This window comes from Centropristis striata, chromosome 15 (genome assembly GCF_030273125.1).
Source record: "Centropristis striata isolate RG_2023a ecotype Rhode Island chromosome 15, C.striata_1.0, whole genome shotgun sequence".
NCBI classification, from domain to species: Eukaryota; Metazoa; Chordata; class Actinopteri; order Perciformes; family Serranidae; genus Centropristis; species Centropristis striata.
Genome location: NC_081531.1, coordinates 6,889,934 through 6,906,892, shown reverse-complemented (window position 1 = coordinate 6,906,892; position 16,959 = coordinate 6,889,934).

Here is a 16,959-nt window from a genome sequence, read left to right as displayed (position 1 = left end):
GTTTCCTTTCGTTTAAACACTCTAACAGAGTAACAATACATTTAAATAAAGACGTCTGCTTTGTACCATAATTGTTGTTTTCTTCTGCATATGATGACCTAAAGTTCATTAACACAGCAAAGTTGGAACTATAGCTGCGTTTCCACACTTCAAGTGTCATTCTAGTTGAGCTTTGAGGATGATAATGCTGCAAGAATGGTTAAAGCACACAGTTTTGATTGTTTTATAGAGCCCATAGTCACATTACCTCATAAGGAAGCAGTCATGTGACTGTTGTGTTTTTACACAGATAAGATCTCTTTTAACTGAAACTAACGTGTGGCAACAGCAGCATACTCTCGTACTGTACATTCCTGCCCAAACTATATTGCCCTACAAAGCCTAACTGCAGTAACTATATTTTTGGTTGAAATTGTGTTATAACTAAAAAATGAACTCCTAGATGTTTGTTTTATCTTGTGACAAATATTTAGATTTCAATTTTACTTTATTTCAGAGAAAAAATGGTATAAAAATTGTAGTAACTACAAAATCCAACTCAAAACCAAAGCAGACCGCAATAATTGCACTTTCAACAGTCTGCGTTGGATAAATATACAAATTTAAACATAGATAAAAGCAGACAAAGTGGTCTTCTATTTCTCTATTGTGTTAAATAATGAAGACTAACAGAAATTATAAGTGTATATGATAGGGAAATTATTATCTAGATAGTGATTAAGTAAAAATGTGAGATAAAAATATATTAAGACTAAAATATAACATTACTTTATAATATTAAGTCTAAAATTCTGAAATCTTTGAATAGAGTTGTGAAACACTTTTAAATACACTGATAACAAATTCCATTTAAAAATGTTTATTCACTGAAAACTAAATATAGAAGCTGAAAGAAGACAACAACATTACTATTAGAACCTTTTACAGTAAAACCAGAGTGCAGTAACTACATTTTTGGGGTCAAAGGTCAAATAAATCAACATGATTTTTCCTCCTTTTTCATTTTATTTTAATTAACAAAGTATAAAGCTGCCAGGAACCCAAAATACAAACAAAAGACAGGTTTCTATGGAAATGTACCATTTATTTATTTTATTTTATTTTATTTTATTTTATTTTATTTTATTTTATTTTATTTTATTTTATTTTTTATTTTTTTTACCATTTATACACACAAAAACATGTATTTGCATGTAAATTAAAAATAGTAATAGTTTTTATTGTAGAAAGAAAAATCACATTTTAAAAACGGTCTAAACATAAATGGCACACTGTGAAAGCTCCTTTCAACTGGCTTTCTCAGCTTGTCTACATATCATATATAAATAAAGTTACTACTGTAAATAAAACATGTGTATTTTCAATAAATAGATGGACTCCAGAGGGTTAAAAAAAACTTTAACGCCCGTTTTTCTCAGTTTTACCCTTTACATAGTTACTGCAGTTAGACTTTGTACTGCTGCCCTCATATAAATACATTTCACAAGTGAACCAAAGCAACAATAGAATCAAACAGTCACAAATATCCAAAGACAATAGATAGGTGTCATGTAAAAATACATTCATCCTCTAAAAGTGGGATGCAAATTTTGCAACAGAGACAAGCAGCCCATCCCCCATGTGACACCCTGTCGATTCACCCAGTTTGTCCAAATAAAAGCTTTCTGTCTGCTCCCCCGTGGGCACAGAGGTGTAAACAATTAGGCCAAGTCACATGCTGATGCCTGCTAGTATTATTATGGTAATGACATCAGGAGTTTACTTCACCCCACTGGTCCACTTGACAAAACAAAGAGTGACTGGGGAAGGCATGAATTAGGTACCTGTATCTCTTGTTACCACTCAAAACAAGCAGCTTTAACGAAGAATCAGCAGTTTGCAGCAGAAGCATGTTCTTACGAGTGAAAACCTAAATAACAGCAACCAGTTCGGCAGGTTGTTTCTCTCTGTCTTTAGTTTAGACATACACAGGGTTTCTGTCCCTTCTTGTTCACAGCTTCAGGGGAAATACAGAGCTGAGCTTCTGTCGGTCACATTTGCATGCTATTTTGGCCCAATTTGACTGAGAAATAATCTTTTGTTTATGACACAGATGTGGTTTTTAGTGATACAGATATCTGATACGAACCAACCAGCAAGCCCAGGAATACTGTGTATTATATCATAAAAATAAACAGCCTTTTTGGGGTGGTTCATGAAAAATCACTGGTATAAACGTTATCTTCCAGCTTGTTTGTGGTGACGACAGGCTTCTTCATACGTCCTGGTGCAAGTTCCACAATGGCTGTAACATTTAAAGTACGCTGCAGTTCCAAGTCACTCGCCAACGTACTTATTCTAATTTAAATAAAGAAGCATATAGAAAAACTGTATTACAGTAAGAAAATTGTTTCTTTGGAAGTGGCTGTCTTACTGTGGAAGAATTATCTCCGGTTCTTATTTTTGTTGTCAGTACTTTATCCATTTTTCTTATCTAAATCTAGTAACAGTGGAGGTGGAATGTAATAACTAAGGCCGTTTTACTACCACTAACATTAGGGCTGTTTCAACCTGGTCTCACAGGAATCCGTGAAATAGCCATGGATTTGCTTAACTCAAAATCTGTGGAATAGCCACGGAATCACTCAAATTTCTGTGAAACTGACACGGATTTCGCTACAGCGCAAGTTAATGACAGTCATATCCCGTGGCTATTCCGTGGCTATTTTTTCCTATTGGTTTGTTCCAAGTTACGTGACTTTCAAGGTTCCCGCGGTCAGAACAAAAATCATGGCGGACAGTTCTCTCATTTTTAGTGAAAAAATCAATACTTTGAAAAATGGATTTTGATGACATTTCTAGCGAGAAATATATGTTTTATTTTCTAAATATTCACTCAGTGAATGTACATAATCACTTTGTCCAAAGATCTCGCCAGAAAAACACGATCCGCTGTGTTTTATTTTGAAATCTCCCTGATCCTCTGTGTATTTAACGGATCAAACCTTGGCCCATTACATGCCTTGTGTCTGAGGTTGATTTGCTGATCAACATATTATTCTGTTGCAGCGGGAGACACTAATGTTCTCCCCTGAAAAAAGCCTGGTTACTGATTGGATAGATCGCTAAGCGGGATGTGACGTACATGTGGCGTCGAGTACTCTACCCGACAACAACACGCGCCATTTGTAAAAGCCAGCGAAGCACTGTTGCCAACTTAGCGACTTTGTTGCTATATTTAGCGACTTTTCAGACCCCCTTAGCGACTATTTCAAGAAAGTGACTGGAGACAAATCAATCAACTTTTTCTGGTGTTATTGGAGACTCGTTCTTACTCTTCTTAACGAGCCACGGGGGCCAGGGCAGCAGCACAGTCCTCCTGCAGCAGTCTCTCCCAGCTGCAGAGCCGGAGGGGATGTTAACCCCTTAGTGTCCAGTCTGCAAATAGCTAATAGGCTAACAGTTAGCTCTGTAGCAGTACAGTGTGTATGTGCTGCTGCTGCAGGAGGTGTTCACTTAGCGATCTCTGTTTGTTTACAACAAGCACCGGACACTGTGTGCACAGTTAGCGATGCCGGAGACGCTGTGCATAATTAGCCATGCTGGTTTGTTTATGATCAGCTCCTGTGTTTAATCCGTCGCGTATGTGACATATGGTCGAAAACCATACGTCACCTCCGGAGTCTTTTTGACCCTCAGAGAATTTAACTATTAAAACAAGATAAATTAAAGCTGCAAGCAGCGATGAACTGGCCCGAGCAGAGTGACCTGCAAAATATTTGTTTCTTACCAAGATAAAAAAAAACCTTTAGATTTAGAAGTGTTAGATATTTATCTTGTTTTAAGAGTTAATTTCTTATTTTAAGTGTTCAACATGCTTATTTCTAGATTTAATAATCTTAATTTAAGAAATTTTATCAAGTGAAATTATCTGTCCATGCCGCAAGATAATTTCCCTCAGATTTAGTGTTTTTATCTTATTTTTAGACAGTGTGAGCTTACAGTAGTATAATGTTGATGCATTTCTACTTATTTTATTTCTACTAGTGACTCCATATTACTATACATGATCCATAACTTACTGCTCTTAAAACAGATGTCATCTAAAATGGTGAAATAAAGATACAATGGTAGAAGAAATGTGGCACAACGAGCTAAAATGCTAGAAATACTGTAGCAGCAAATGTTGGCAATCCCAGTAGAAGTACAGGACGTTGAGCAACTTTGTGCTCAGAACAACATGGAGGCTTAACAGCTTTAGGTTTTTCTTTATGGCAGGCCAAAAGGGTGCCAAGATAAGTGATTTAACTCTATGGAGTCTGGGGCTATTTTGTCCACTTTTTAATCCTTTGTTTAAATGCCATGCTGGTATTTTTTTTTTCAGCACAACCTCACCTATATGACCTAATAATAATAATTGATTCTTTATTCTGACTTACTGGATCAACATTTTGAACCAAAAAGAAACAAAGAAAAACCAACATAAATGTTATCTTGTGATTGTGTGTCATCCTGTCATCCAACTCTGGTTTTTATTCTAGGGGGACTCTTTTATTTGTGTCTTGTGTGTTTAGTGTAACAATTTTGATTATTTTGTGTCTTTTTTAGTCATGTTGTGTCTTTTTTGGTCATTTTGTGTCTTCTTCTGTGTCTTTTTTTGGTCATTTTGTGTCTTTTTTGGTCATTTTGTGTCTTCTTCTGTGTCTTTTTTGGTCATTTTGTGTCTTTTTTGGTCATTTTGTGTCTTTTATAGTCATTTTGTGTCTTTTTTTGGTCATTTTGTGGTCATTTTGTGTATTTTTTAGTCATTTTGTGTCTTCTTCTGTGTCTTTTTTGGTCATTTTGTGTCTTTTTTGGTCATTTTGTGTCTTTTATAGTCATTTTGTGTCTTTTTTTGGTCATTTTGTGGTCATTTTGTGTATTTTTTAGTCATTTTGTGTCTTCTTCTGTGTCTTTTTTGGTAATTTTGTGTCTTTTTTGGTAATTATGTGTCTTTTTTTAGTCATTTTTTGTCTTTTTTAGTCATTTTGTGTCTTTTTTGGTAATTTTGTGTCCTTTTTAGTCATTTTGTGTCTTCTTTTGGTCATTTTGTGTCTGTTTAGTTCTTTAGTCCAACATAAAATGTGATTTTGAATCTTTTTTTTACTTTCAAAACACTATCATGCTCAATGAAGAATTTTAAAGGTTGCAAATCTAACATATAAGAGGGTTCCATCCAGTTCTATCATTTTATACAAAATATATTTGTCCTTGTCTCCAGTTTTACTTGGTATATCATCATCAAACTGAAACTGGCCTGATTTGATCATGGAAGTTTTTACACGACCACTGACCTGAAAAGCAACGAGCAAAGCTGCGGTTTTGACTTTACATTTCTTTGTCCTTTCTTGTACAACTGGCTTTGCAGGACGTGAAAATCAGCATGTAGTAAAAGAATGTCCTGCAGCTCTCTGCGGGAGTGTCTCTGTAAAGACACTGTATTTACAGAGCAGAGGGGGGTTGGAAAGGCGTTAGGTAAGTCTCAGATAACAATGCTGTTGTTGTGTTGAGTATGGGGGAGCCCTTCCATCACAGCTGCTGCCTGTTGCTGCTCTTTTCCCTCCATTTCACTCTGTTGTTTTCCCTCTCGGGTCGTAAGAACGCTGGAGGAGAGAGCGGGGCCCAGAGGAGACCACTGGCACTGCAACAACTGCTCAGTCTTTGTTTTAATGCACACAGATATGCAATAATGCAATAATGCAAGGCAAGCTCATGCTTTTTGTGTGTAATAAAAATGATTAAGCCTCATGAAAGTATAGATAGATAGATAGATAGATAGATAGATAGATAGATAGATAGATAGATAGATAGATAGATAGATAGATAGATAGATAGCCCCAGCACGTCACAACATAAAAACGAAGCAGTATGGAGCCCTGCTGTCGCCTTCTCTCTAAAGTTTCCATGTCCAATTTAATGCATCAACCCTTTTTTTCAGCAAAGCTAAAAAAAAACACCTTCAAGTGTAGTTGGGTTTTTTTTTGCAGAGATTTTTCTAATTTTGCTGTGCGCATTCAGCATTTTTAATGCAATCTTTTGTGTTTACTGTTTTTTGTGTGTTTTTTTGTAATTTTTAAAAAATGTTTTAATGTGTTTTTTGTAATTATTTTGTGTGTTTTTATTTGTATTTTTGTGTGTTTTATTTATGTTTTTTGTATTTATTTTTTTTGTATTTTTTTGTATTTTTGTATTTTTATTTTTTTGTGTGTGTTTTCAAGAGTGTTTTTTGTAATTATTTTTGTGTTCAACATGTTGATCCAGTAAGTCAAAATGAAAATAATAATCAGGTCATATAGGTGAGGTTGTGCTGAAAACAATGATACCAAAAACTTCTAGTAAAGATCTTTAAGTGGTTTATACAGACAACATAGCCCCAGACTCCAAAGGGTTAAGGAGTAGTATTCCAGAGCAGAATAAATATGAATATACAGTATAAAATATTGGTGTCGTGAAACAAATAAGGTGCAATGAACAGAGTGCATAAAAAACACAGTGCATATAGTGACTGTATGTAATGCAGCAGACTTGTATCTGTTAGTGTACAGTGTGATGGCATGTGGCAGGAAATACTTTTTATATCTGTCCCGAGTGTCTCCGAGGTAACTGGAACAGAAACATTGGCATAATCCTCAGAGGAGGGAGACAGGATGAAGGTAAAGGTGACCTCATCCAAAGCCTCTTTGACAGACAGAGGGCAACTTGTTCATTTATCTTCAGTGTGATGCCACATGCCATCACACTGTCCAATAACACATAATAGTCTGGTTCACTACATACAGTCGCTATATGCACTTTATGTGTTTTTTATGCACACTGTTCATTGCACCTTATTTGTTTCACGGTACCAACATTTTTATACTGCATATTCATATTTATTCTGCACATACTCCTTCTTTAGACACTTTATTTTTTATTGTATTTTTATACTTTATTGCTGGAAGTATGCCTAGGTTGTTCTTTTTATTTAATTGTGCTGTTATTGTCTCTGTGTGTAATGATGCTGCTACATTGTAATTTCCCAGCTTGAGATAAATAAAGTCTATCTATCTATCTATCTATCTATCTATCTATCTATCTATCTATCTATCTATCTATCTATCTATCTATCTATCTATCTATCTATCTATCTATCTATCTATCTATCTATCTATCTATCTATCTATCTACGTTTGTGTTGTTTCAGTTAGAATATAAGATTATTAAACAGTATTTAGTGAAATATTTACGGGTCAAAGTTGACCCGTAACACCATAGATGTTACTATAGTTTTTTATTTATTTATTTATTTATTTATTATTGTTATTTTTTCTTCTTCATTGTTGGAATCTTATTTTTGAATGAGTTTTATTCATGCTTGTTCTTTCAAAGCACTTTGTGAACGCTGTTTTTAAAGGTGCTATACAAATAAAATGAATAATAAAAAATAGTTAATGTAAAAATAAAACATTAATTTGAGATGTCAGGTAACATAACAACCGGTTATCTATATTCTCCACTCACACATATGCAACTTGTCAGTGGCTGCTGGTTAAGTCCTGTAAACCAGGAAGCAGTGAGAGCGTCCCAGTAAAGCAGCCATGGGTCAAGGTGGTGCAGTATGTGCTGCAGCAGGTAGATGACGGAGATGACTGCCAATGGATCATCTCTCTCTCTTACTAAGTGGATTTCTCCCATGCAGTGAATGCAGTCTTCCCATATGGAGCAGCGGGTAAAGCCAGATTACACCAGTGTGTGTGAGTGTGTGTGTGTGTGTGTGTGAGGGGCTCCAGGAGCAGCAGAGTTCACAGCATGAACCTGCAGGAAAATGAAGGACAAATGTTACATTTCATCTCAGTACAGTATCAATAACAATAGAATATATTTTCTTTTATGTTAAATTATGATCTTCCATATTAATCTAAAGATTGTGAAGACGTTTTTGTCAGTTTTCCTTTTTTCACAGTTTAATATATTGTACTTCAATGACTTTTGTTCTGCAACTACACTTTGTCAAAAATGAAACTTAATTTAAAGCAAAAAAAAAAAAAGCAAAAAAATATGTTTTGCGTTTTTTATTATTTATTGAACTCAATAATCAGCCTCTTGTGCTGTTAGTTACACAGCAGCCACCTCTATAATGTTTACGTTATAGACTTATTAGATAGTGTATTCAACCTTCCTCTTGTGTTCGGGGCGCCACCGACTCGTTTTAGGTTTTAAATGCATAAAAGTACCACACAACTTTTGCTTATTGCATCAAGGCTTTTTGACGTTATCAGGAACTTATTTAGACAAAATTAAACAAAAAAATCTATTTCACTAAATTATAGAATGCCCTGGAGAAATTATTATAACATTTGTGTTGTTTCAGTTAGAATATAAGATTATTAAACAGTATTTATGAAATATATATATATTTATTTTATTTTATTTTATTTTATTTTATTTTATTTTATTTTATTTTATTTTATTTTATTATTTATTTATTTTTCCTCTTCATTGTTGGTTTCTTATTTTTGCATGAGTTTTATTCATGCTTGTTCTTTCAAAGCACTTTGTGAACGCTGTGCTATATAAATTTAAATAAAATGAATAATAAAAAATTGTTAATATTAAAATAAAACATTAATTTGAGATGTCAGGTAACATAACAACCTGTTATTTTATATAATTCTCCTGAGGATTTTTTTTAATGATTTTTTTTTTAAATATTGAAAACGAGAGGTAAACTGTCAAAAAGGCCCAGGGGGCCACACAAAAAATATTCAAACTAATCTTTTAATGTATGAGGAAGCCTATCGAGGTCACCAAGAGGTAAGAAACAAATTAGATTATAAATAATTGTTTTAAGGGTATTTTTGGATCATTTAACCGTTAACATAAGAGATAGTAACAGAAAGCAAACAGAAGAGAGAGGTTAACAGTTTAAAAGTTAATCTCTATCTATTCTGCAGGTTAGTGTACATGATTAAACCTACTTTCTTGGTAAGTAGCATTCTCTCGTCCAGGGGTCGGCAATTCATTTCCCCAAGGGGCCACATGAGATACTGCGGTTGCGGAGGGCCAGACAAATACTCTGAACTTAATTCTGCTCAATATTAGTTCCATCGCTTTATAAAAAGCAGTAAATTATCTGGTTTTGAGCTGCTACTGATAAGAATACATGTTATGATAAGACTGTTAATGTGGAGTAAATCAAATATAGCAGTAAAAACAGTAAAAACTCCAATCATTATCGCACATTTCCATTTATTTAAAACACAACATACATTCAAACCATAAAAACAATATAGAGCATGAATGTTTTGCAGTAAACCAGCAATTTATTAGTGTTTTTCAGTTCTTTTTTTAGTGAGAAAGCTCCAGTCTGTCTCATGCTTGAATGTCTTGAATTGTTAAAAACTCTACATTTTGCGTCAACTTTTCTTTCTTTTTTTTACCATGAGATGCCATTTTAGCAACAAGGTAATTCATATGCATGCACGCACATACGTAAATTCCCTACAAAATAAAAGCACTGCAATTGTATTGGTTTCTATGTCCTCACGCGGGCCAGGCAGGAACAGCCAACGGGCCGGATGTGGCCTCCGGGCCACCTATTGCCCAGGTCTGCCCTAGTCCCTGTGGCCTGTGGGTAATAAGCGGACTACAATTTCTCTTGTGGTAATCTTCTTTAATCTACACCAATATAGTAGGAGACACCGACGCTCAACTTCACTGTCTGCATTCTCAAAGCACTCTTCAATCAGCTGCTGCTCATGATGCACTCACCTGTCCTCATGCAAAACAATGCTAGGGAGGAACCTAAATGACTCCTGACCATGTTTACTCCATGTTTATTTGCATATAGAGCATCGAAGCGAGAGGCGATCACTAGTGGAGACGTATTGTGATGCAGGTGTGAACAGCAGACAGACTGAAAGCTGTGATGAGATCAACAGGACACATTTAACAGCAGCTCCAACAAGTCTGTGGAGGAGGAGACATCAGATAGTAATCTAACTGTTACACATGTGATTATATCTGTTAAATAAAAGTCAAAGGGCTAGCAAAAAAATGTAATAAAATAAATTTTAAAAATCCCTGAAATATATAAATGTGGAATTATAAAATGAAAGTCCCCCATAGAAAAATAAATGTGGAATTATGAAATTAAAATTGAATGATAAATAAATAAATAAATATAAAAAGGTCAGAGGAGTTTTTCAGACAATATATCAGGAATTTATTTAAAAAATTAAAAATAATAAATAAATGTGGAATTATGAAATTAAAATTGAAGAATGAAATAAATAAATAAATGAATAAATAAATGAATGAATGAATAAATAAATAAATAAATAAATGAATGAATGAATGAATGAATAAATAAAAACAATAAAAAAATAAATAAAAGGTTAAAAAGGTCAGAAGAGTTATTCAGACAATATATCAGGAATTTATTTTTTAAAAATAAATAAAAATAAATGGGGAATTATGAAATGAAAATTGAAAAATTAAATAAATTAAATAAATTAAATAAATAAATAAAGGTCAGAAGAGTTTTTCAGACAATATATCAGGAATTTATTCAACAATAATAATGAATTATATATAAATAAGAAACAAATGTGATAAATTAAATCTTGTGCCGTTTTTAGAGTAATCTATGGAGTAGTATTTGTAATGTATAGAGTAGTATTTGTAATGTATAGAGTAGTATTTGTAATGTATAGAGTAGTATTAGTCCAGTCAGCAGTGAGGAGTGTGTATCAGTGTGTATCAGTGTGAGGAGGGGCGTGCCCCTGACCTGCCTGCCTTTAACAGTCATTTACATGTGAGAGAGGCGGAGGGAGGCTTGCCCCTGTGGCAACACCGCTTAATAAGCTCAGTAACAATAAACCTTAGTCGGCTTGGAGCATTGATTAGCCAACAGCTGACACGACAAAAACAAATCCCACAATGACGATTAATGCACGCTCTGAAGGCGGGCCTTTTTTTGGTGGGGAAAGCATCACATTGTGAGGTCATATCTTCCTCTAAATAATAAAGGGCCAATGGAACGGAACTAATCTGTGGTGCACAGAACGAAATGAAACAAAAGGACGCCCAAGGAGTCAAAGAGGCGACACAAAGAGGAGCATGCACGATGAGTTATGAGCGATGATCTCTGACACAGGCTCTGGTGGCAGCAGAGGCCTCTGAATTACTCCATTACAGGCCATATGCAGGGGATCAGAGGGGCGGCTGGGCCCGACCCTCCCCCACTATCTACTTCCTGTTTTTCATGGTTGTCTGCTCGCTTCTCCCTATACAATACCAGCTGTGTCTGGAGACATTCCAGCTCATACTATACCGCTACCCTCATAAAACCATGACTGTGTGCCAGAGGAGCCTATACAGGGCGGAGCGGACACAGATCACACTGCCATCTTCTTCTCTGCTGCATCATAAGGAGATCTGCTAATCAGCAGGCTGACACACTAAAGGCCCTTTTGAAATGCTTCAGCTGCCAATTAGTTCCCCAGCTTCACTGGACGCTTTTTGTTATTCTTAACCAGCGTTTACACTGGAAAAGTGAGAGAAGAGCCAACGTGAAATCATGTGATATAGAATGGTTATTAGGGTAGCTACAGTGAAATAATATAAATATACCACAGGGCTGGTTGGAAAATACAAAATAAGACATTGATATTGGCTGCCAGTGAGAAATGAGAAGTACACAGTGTCCATAAAGTCTCTTTATAATTTAAAAGTGTGTCTACAGTATCAATAACAATAGAATAATTTTTATTTTATGTTAAATTATGATCTTCCAAATTAATCTAAAGATTGTGAAGATGTTTTTCTCAGTTTTTCTTTTTTCACAGTTTAATATATTGTACTTTTGTTCTGCAACTACACTTTGTCAAAAATGAAACTTAATTTAAAGCACAAAAAAATTTAAAAAAAAGACATTTCGCGTTTTTGATTATTTATTGTACTCAATAATCAGCCTGTTAGTCACACAGCAGCCACCTCTATAATGTTTAGGTTACTTATTAGATACTGTTTTCAACTTTCCTCTTGTGTTGTGTGTAGTTCAGTGCCTGTAGGAAGTACGTATTCTTATAGTGGGAGATTTAGTAGATTTTTCAATGATGGCCAAATGAGGTTGTGTGTGAAAGTGGGATGTACAATGAGGTGTAATACTCTTGCGTAGTGTTAATATACAAAGTGTATATTGGGTAATACATGGATGTACATTGAGATATAAAGAGACACAGAAATAGTTATTTTAAGAAAAAGAAACTTCATTCAACATGGTTAGACATATATACAGACACAGATATAGGAGGGAATAAGTTTACATGCAGCACAAACAGATGGATGTGAATAACAGGATTTGCACATTACATGCAGACCACTACAATGTCTGCAACTCCATAAAACAGTTACTTTTCATAAGGTACCACACCATCCAGCACATACACATCGAACATTGATATTCGCTGGTAAAATATTCAAATATTATGGAAAATCGAACCTTGTAGCCACTTTAAAACTCCTAAAGATAGGTAGGCTAAATAGACTTACAGATGAGATGAGTCAGGGTGTAAATCCAGAGTGAATTGTGTTACTGACCAGGTGTAGGCCTATCACACAATGGGGCGGAGCTCCCCTAAGAGGCGTCCGATCGGAAACAGTGCAATGCTGCAACACGTAATGATATTTTTAAAAATGGATTCAAAAATCTTCAAAATCGAGGATGCACACCTTCGTGCCATGCACAAGGCACATATGAAATCTGAGGTCAGTCTGACTAACGGTCAGAGAGATATGAACTAGACACACACACACACACAGACACTTCTTGCTTTATATATAGATTATTCCAAAAGGAAATTGATGATATATCTCAATTATATTTGATGTATGTACTCAGTGGTTATCAAAGTTTTTAATCACATTGCATTTATGTATTTCAGGTACTCTGCTCATGAAACAGGTAGTGTTGAATGAACCCCTATAAAAAGGGCTACTCCTCAAGAGATGTGTATTGAAATCTTTCTGTGGGGTTATGTTAAAGATATCGCACATCGAACAAATATACGGGACATCACTGACCTAAAGCAGAAGATCACTGATGCCATGGCAACCATTGATGATGAGGCTCTGCTACAGCGAACACGGCAAGAAATCGAGTGCTGTCTTGATGTGCTTCATGAAGCTAATGGTGCCCATGTAGAGGTGTCTTCAATGAGGCAGAAAACTTAAATATCTACTCCATTTTGGAATCATTTCCACATAATTGTCTGTTAATTTGCTTTTGCAATACATTTTTTAAGTTGTAAAGAGATTTTATACTATTTAACGTATAATTTCTATTATTTTTATGTTTAAATTAGTATATATATCCAAAGCAAATTAGTATATATATCCAAAGCAGACCATGGTAAGTACAATTACTGCTTTGGTTTTGAGTTGGATTTTGGAGTTACTGCAATTTTTATATAATCATTTCTTTGAAATAAAGCAAAATTTTAATCCAAAAACTTTCTCACAAGATAAAACAGACATCAAGGAGTTCATTTTTATCTAAAACTCAGTTTCGACCAAAAATATAGTTGCTGCAATTAGGCTTTGTAGGGCAGAATACGTGTCACAAAACCATCACAGGTTAACCCTTTATCAGTCAAAGAACTATATTTGGTAATTTCAGGTAATATTTTGAGAAAAAAGTTTACTAGATTAAAGTGGCAAATTTACAAGAAAAAAATCGCAGATTTAAGAGATTTAAAGTGGCAAATCTGTGCGAAAAAAGTTGCAGATTTACGAGAAAAAAGTGGGGGGAAAAAGCAACTTTTTTCTCCCAGATTCACCACTTTAAATCTCATAAATCTGCACATTTTTTTCTCGTAGATTTGCCACTTTAATCTCGTAAACTTTTTTCTCAAAATATTATTTTCGTATGTTTTTTTACACATTCTGGCAGTATGTAATATCCTCCAATATTCTCTAGGGTTGAAATGTGGAATTTGCAAGTATTTCAATGAGTGCCCTATTAAGGGTTAAAGTTGTTCACCGGGTTCATAAGTTCATACATAAAAACATGAACATGTATTTAAAATGTCTGAAATACAGCATGTTGTATTGAACATGGTCCTACAGTGACCTCTAGTGGTTCAGATGGAGAACATCACTCAGTCAGTAAATTTGCTTATTCTGTTGTTTTGATGTATTTTTCAGTTTAAAGGTGCAGAATGGTTTCGTCGTACAGTGACGTTGTTGTTATACAGCAGAGTCCAGATGACCTTGGTGGTGATGAGCGTGTTGCAGCCGTCCCACTGACTCTCATCAGTCTGTATCACAGGTCCACAGGCCACAGACCAGCAGGAGTGTGAACTCTGAGCTCCTTCACTCACCAAGCTGCTGCTGCTGCTGCAGGGCCACAGGAGGAGCTGGAGGTCTGCACCTCCACTCTGAGAGAGGAACAGACACAATGTTTGATCAACTTGTAAAGTAAATCCCCAACAGCCTATAAAGAAAAGAAAATTATATCTTCAGAAAAAAACAACAACAACAAAAAGATTGAATCCCCTAAAATAAATACATTTGTTGTCTTTGAAGTCTCTGAATAAATGCATGAGGAATTCTGAAATGAAAATTGGATTAAAAAAATAAAAATAAAAATAATAATAATAAAAAAATAAAAAATAAAATAAAAATAAATAAATAAATCAAATTCCCTGAAGTATATTGATGTGGAATTGTAAAATAAAAGTCACCCCCCCAAAAAAAAATGGAATTATGAAATGAAAATTGAACTATGAAGTAAAATAAAATAAATTAAATTAAAATAAAAAAATAGAATAAAAGTCCCTGAAATATATTGATGTTGAATTGTAAAATTAAAGTCCCCTAAAAAGATAAATGTGGAATTATGAAATGAAAATTGAACTATGAAGTAAAATAAAATAAAATAAATAAAATAAAATAAAACAAATTAAATGAAATAAATAAAATAAACAAAAGTCCCTGAAATATATAAATGTGGAATTATAAAATAAAAGTCCCCTGAAAATCAATAAAGAAACAAAATTACATTTATTTATGGGCAATATTTTTTTGCCTCTAAAAAAAATTTGCCTATAAAAAAAAAAATTCATATTGATTTTAATGGCATTCTATATCAATGAAGTTTTATATTTTTTTCTGTTAAAAATATCCATTTTGGTAGTAAGTTCTACAAAACCATTATAAAAAGATGAGATAAAGAGATTTCTCTGTTTAGGGTAAAACGTCACATGTACAGCCATCAGAAAGTCACTGTATAATAGCTTTGAGACCCACTTCTCTCTCCTGTCTCCAGGAGGAGGTCAAAGGTCACGTCACTGTCACACTATCTTCAGCAAGATGTTTGCCGTCTTCCTTTACAACATAGTGAACAGTGAATTGTTCTTATGTATGAAATTTAAATTGCTCTTTAAAGAGCGGAGGTTTAGTTTAGCTCTTGTTTTAAGTTAAGTTAAGTTCAGGATCACTCACTCAATTTGAAAACATCTTTAGAGGCAGCAGCTTACAACAGATTCTCCTGACTTGTAAATTCCTGAGGTGTAACAGGAATTTAAAGCCTCTGAAAACTTGGCTCCAAATCTTAAAGGTGCCCTCTGGAGTTTACTTGTACATGAACAAAAGCTAAGTTTATATTCAGTGTTTCTTATCAAAATGTGTCTTGAGGTCTAACATGTAAAAAAACGTGATACATTTTAATAAATATGTTGCATCCTGCACGTCTACATCCATCTTACTGCTTGAAACTCTTCTTTTGTGACACATTACTAGACTTTTGTGTGTATTACTGCCACCAGCTGTTGACAAGGGGAACAGCATGAGCACAGTGCACATATAAATACATTAAAAACATTGCTCCATAGCACTACTAGTGGTCAACACCTTCATGAGTACATTTATGTATTAGGACTAAAGCAACAACGTATCTATATAAAGTATTGTATCTGTAAAGAGTTTAACCCTGAAAAACTATGGTTTAATCAGATTTTTGAGGGGACACTAAGCAACCATCATCTGATTCTGATTTAAATGTTCCTTTCTGATTGGCCTAAATGACATCATTCAAACTTTAACTTCAAACCGTTAAGGTGAGCACAGCTGTGCACCCTACAGCTGCTCTACACAGAGCTTCCTGACAGATTGCCTCTCTGTGTGATCTCTCAGCTGCACAGCAGGAGACAGGAAGCTCTTCAGGGTCTCCAGAGTTCAGCAGATCACTGGGATACAGCCCTGGGGGACACCTTCACTGTAACAAAAAACAAAAAAAAAACAATTAAAAAAATCAGTAAAGAAAAGAAAAACAGTTTGGCAGTTGCCTAACACTTACCATCAATTAACATAATAATAATAATAATAATAATAATAATAATAATAATAATAATAATAAAAATAATAAACTTTATTTATAGAGCACTTTTCAAAACAAAATGTTACAAAGTGCTGAACAGCAAGTGAAACAAGCATACAAGACAGAAACAAGCACATACAAAAAAAAAAAAAAGTACACCCTTTCCCCTTTACCCCCAGCTGCCTGCCCCCAGTGCAAATTAGATAGGACAGTAAAGACATGTTAAAATGAGGTCGCCCTCGACAATGGGCAAACTAAAACTAAAGAAACAGATAAACAATGACATTTTGCCACTTGTGGTGCTGAGTCACGTGACGTGTGGTCATTGCCTTGCCCCCCTTTAGACAGTCAGATCACTGTCACAGAGGTCAGGTCCCGTCAAGTGACAGACACGTTATGTTTTGATATTTCGCAAGATGAAACGGCCGTCAAAGCTCTCCAGTGCTCAGTATCAAAAGAGAAGAAAAGAGGAGGAGGAGGAGTCCCAATCTTTTTCTAAATGACGTTTTGTGTGGAGACGTTTCATTTGTATTAGCTTGCTAGCTAGGTTAAAATAAAGCAATGCTAGCTTAACACAGTTC